Below are 5,274 nucleotides of genomic sequence, written 5' to 3'. Positions count from 1 at the left end.
TTTTAATAATTCACGAAAAATAAAAACTGGTACACTAATGAAATACATATACAATGCCAAGTTATAAAAAAACAAATCAAAAACATCATTTAAATGAGGAGTTTAAAGAGAAATATTTTAAGCTAACAGAAAATTTACATTTAAATGATTTCAGTTTTATTGGGGGAAGGTACATATTTTAATTATATGCTTACTTGAACTGACAAACGGCTTTAGAGCAGCATCACTCGTATGGCGTGGAAACCTGTCAACTGTTTCTTCCCACGTCAGGGTTTTTACAGATTCTATCATTTTCTTCTTCACAATTTTTAATTGCTTTAAAACACAAGCTCTTTTCTCGGCTTCCTTGATAGAAAGATGACCATCCGTTATTTCTTCTATTAGGCCAAATTTCTCTTCTTCTGTCAAACCTTGCATATTCATGAAAACCTAAATAAGATAGAATATGTATTACTGTTTAAAATTTACCTATTTTTACTTTTTCATTTTATGTTCAAAGAAAAAAACTTATAATAAGCGTAATTAAATTTTCCCTTAATTTAATGAACAACTTAATAAAAATAGATTTTTTTCTTTAATTATATATACAATCAAAGCTTGTCAATTCCTTTTCATACTTTAGTAGTTAAATATTTGTTATCAAAAGCTCTTAATTTTTACACCATTTATATTGTGTTTATTAATAAGAAATTATTTCTTGTTCTTTTTATAAGGTGGCAAAATTTCTTCAGACATGTCATAGATATGACAGGGGAGTTGAGTCTCTTAACATAATAAAAACTACCGTAATATTCAATGATCTATATGTTTGTACGTTAAGCTCTATCCACACTATCAAATTTTCTTTGACAAAAAAATGTGACATGCCCATGTATAGTAATGCTATGCCTATATATAGTCATGATGTGATGTCATCATGCCCATATATAGGCATATCACACTTTTTTGTCACACAAAATTTGATGGTGTAGACAGAACTTTAGAAATGATAACAAAAATTTCCTTTAAACTAGATTGTCAGAAAATGTTGTAAATAATTTTTTAAAAATATCAAACTCGCTAATTTTTAGGTTTGACAAAACTGTCTCAAAGGGGAAAAAATGCGTGCTTATTTCTTTTTTCAAAACACTCATGAGATTGTAAACCACCTAGGGTTATCACTTGCATTCCTAAATACTATCAACTATGTGAAATACCACCTTGTAGCACTAATGAGACCCCGAATATTAATGCTAAGTCCACTGAATTTGTCAGTATTTCTTATGAGCCTGTTTAAACTTAAGAAACACGAGCCGAATGAGGCTAGCCCCATATTTCGCTCCATGCTTGGATTGATGTAGATACGCAAATCCTTAGCAGAACGGATAGCATGATCCATAGCAGCCTTCAATCTTTTACTAACACAGGGTAAGAATTGTCTAAAGGACATTTCGCGGCAAATGGCATATTCAAAAATCCGAACCAGAAGTTTAAATGGCAACCTGTCAAATGGAAATATGTCTATCTGTGGGTATCCATCCACTGTTTACTCCCTCATCACTAACAGGTTTTACATAATCATCATCATCATTATCCTCATCTCTATGAGACTTGTGAGTTAGTGAGTTTAAATCATCTTCACTGAGTGAGTTAATATCATCATCATCATCTCTAACTAAGTTTACATCATCATGTCTGTGTGATTTTGCATCATCATCCCTAAGCCAGTTTACATCATCATCGCTGAGTGAACTTACTTACTATCTTCCCTGAGTGAGTCTACGTCATCATCTATGAGTGAAATTACATCACCATCATCATTCATGAGTGAGTTTACATATCACATGAAGCTGCTTCATCCACGTTGCCTTTATCTACTTGCCTTCATTTTGAAAAATGTCATCATACAAATATATCTGAGCACTGTTTTGTATGATAGAAACAACTTGGTTCCTATCATTATTAAGTGAAACAAAATGTTCCCCACTTTCTTCTGCTAAATGGCCCAAAATTATGTAAGGAATGTATTGTATTTGCACAGAAAAAATATCTGAAATCGCCTGTAGAATTATTTGGTCACCATACGTTCTATCCAGATCCATTTGTGTAAGGTAACTTTGTGGCGATTCTGCTATAAAAGAAGACCAGTTAGATGTTTGCCTTTGAAGGAATCGAAGAACTTCAGTTCGAAGAGTTTTTTATGAGACCTATATCCCCATCGCCTGTAATTGACCTGTGACAGCGGAAAGTTGGCAATTGCCATCACCNNNNCCACGGGGGGGGGGGGGGGTTAGTTTGCACAGAGAGACCATTAATATTATTATTTTTATTATTATTATTATTATTAATAATAATAATTATTATTATTATTATAGCAGAATCGTCATGGCCAATTTCCAAGTGTTCAAATCGGTCTTGTTGGTCACACCCTAGTAGCCATACCAGGTTTTGTCTGCACTTTGAGGTCCAGAGAATTTTACTTCAGAAATTGGTTAAGGGGGGTCCAAGAATAATTTTTAGCTTGGTAACACATTTTAAAAATGTGGCGAAAGGTCAAACGGTCAGGGTCAAAGGTCATAGCTATAGAGTCGTCATATCTCCGCAACCACTGGTGGTAGAAAACGACCGAAAATGCTGTTTCCAACCTTTGACACGTTTCAAGGTCATAACAATAGGGTCATTATATCTCAGCAACCACTGGTGGTAAAGAGTTAATTGTGGTGTCAATATGTTCGGATCATTAATGTTTCTATTTGGTCTAATAGAAAAGTTTGCTAAAAAATGACCGGAAATAATCCCTGAGTAGGTAAGTTAGTAGCACATAACATCGATTTGCATTGAAAATTTTAAAATTTAGTGGCAAATGCGTTTCTATTCCATTTTACCATTCTCTGGCTGATAAGTAATGCCTTGCTTGAATGGCTATCGGCAGAGGGGGAGTAAGGTATTATATTAAATAGCTGACCAAAACCTTACCAAAAAAAATGATTAATATCATATTCATATTTTCGTAAGTACTTGGCCAATTTTAACGGGAAATGCGTGAAAATGTTCAAAATCATGAAATGGAACATTATTTGTAGCCCACTATATGATTACAATATGTATCAGTCAAGAACTGCTTATATAATAAATGTGAAAACCTAACAGATTAATCTCTAGATAAAGGCTAATCCTTTTTTTCCATTTAGCCATGTATCTCGATCTGTTATGTCCGCTTAAATAATATTATATTGGTTTTCTGTGTTTTTAACCTTATACCGTTCAACGACTATTTTTTTGGCTGCAACTTCATTTCTCATTGAAGCAATTAGGAAAAGCCCTATGTTCTGTTGTACAAACAGACATGGTAAGTCTAGTCTACTATTATTATTATTATTATTATTATTATTATTATTGTTGTTGTTGTTATTATTCGTGTTATGATTATTTATGACAAGGTGTTACAAATGTGTAACACTGAGGGCAGTTTCATAGCTTGTATAATCTTTACAATAGATAATTATGAGTACTCTCTATAAAGGACGCAAATGACTGACTCAAAATTGCTCCTCTAGTATAACCCTTTTATTGCTTGTTCACAAACCCTGTTAGATCACTCGCATTTGTTTGCGTGGTAACTGTAAATAACAATAAAATTACATACAGTATCATCATGTCATTAATCATTTGCATAACTATCATAATAGAGCATAATTACATTCATATGTGAATTACCATACAAGACATGAAAACGTCATATAGTGCTGGATTATTATAATTGTACTATAACATTAACGATTGAACTTGTGAGATATGATAAGACTTACAAAGCTGTGAGCCACGATAACTCACTGTACTATTAGTGTAGTGAATTCAGCATTATTTTCACCTAGAGTATGAATAAATACATAAGACGTTCTAATATAAAGTCAAAGATAACAACTATAAAACTAAACATGTTATTCTCCGTTTCCAACTATTCTAAGGATACATCAGGGATCATATCATCTATACATCAGGGATCATATTCATGTTAGCCAAATGAGGGCGACCCTCAACACATAATATTCAAGACGAACCCCGTTGCCATAGCAACAACAATCCGACGAACGTAGGGTCCCTGGAACATCTACATGCCGCGAACATGCGGTCTTACCATTATACGCCTTTTTCACGAATCGGTAGACATCTTGAAGTGATGACAAACATTGCGAATCAGCGGTGCGTAACCAACAGAAATAAGATAAGCTTTTGGGCTGATTTTCTGACATCATGTTATTTATGGGCGGATTTTCTGACATCATGTTATTTAAAAAATCATAACTCCATAACGGGGCGTCGTATCCAAAAAGTGTTTCCAGGAAAATGTTCTTAAAAGACCAGTCTACACCACTATATGATTGAAAAAAAATTGACCTCTGAAATCAAGATTGAAAAAGAAAAGCCTATCTTAGTAGTGTATTAAAATAGGCCAATGCATTACAGTGCAGTAGCATAGGACTTTCGAGTTGTTACTGTTCCAAGTAGCGATAATATACATATTTCTCTTATTACAAAGTACAAGTTATGTTTTATAAAGAGGTATAGTATAGTAAATCATGTTTTTAACACAGGAAACTCTCATATGGTAACTAAAACAATGCTAGTTCAGAGTATTACTAGTACTACAGCACTGTAATGCTGGTAATGCTGGAAATAAAAAGCTGGATTTCTCAATGGTACTTTGTTTATAAACACATCACACCGCATTGCCATGATTAGGGACTCCCCAAGGACTCCCCAGTAATGGCGTCGACAACAGAGGGCGCCATTCTTCTTGGATAGGTCTATAGTTCTCCAAAGACCCCTCCAATTAAAGACCACTTTTGTGGTCCCATATTAACAAGTGTATTTTATATATTTTTATTATTCTATTTAAAGACCAAAGCTGCTAAAGGCCATGTAAACACCGGTCACATCTGCTAAAGGCCATGTAAACACAGGTTACATCCCAAAAGTGGTATTTAATATTGGAGGGAGACCTGTATTTTTCTAAGTTTTCTGTCTCATAACTCCAATCTCAGGATGTCAGCAAATTATAATTATCATACAATAAACTTGTTTAAATTGTTTTCTTTTTGAAAATTTTGCGCTACGTAGAATTTTTTATATTTTTTAGGGAAGATTTTATGGCCTTTTTCAAGTAATTCGACGTGAACGTATACGTATTTTCTACGTTCTTTCACGTTTAAAGCCTGAACGTATTGATATGCCCACTAAGGATGATGGGAAGCATGCAGTTTCAATCTTTCATGACTTTGGTCGGTATCTACC

This window comes from Anneissia japonica, unplaced genomic scaffold, assembly GCF_011630105.1.
Source record: "Anneissia japonica isolate Jap-2015-1 unplaced genomic scaffold, ASM1163010v1 scaffold288046_len260376_cov104, whole genome shotgun sequence".
Taxonomy (NCBI): Eukaryota; Metazoa; Echinodermata; class Crinoidea; order Comatulida; family Comatulidae; genus Anneissia; species Anneissia japonica.
Note: the sequence above shows the minus strand (reverse complement) of the source record.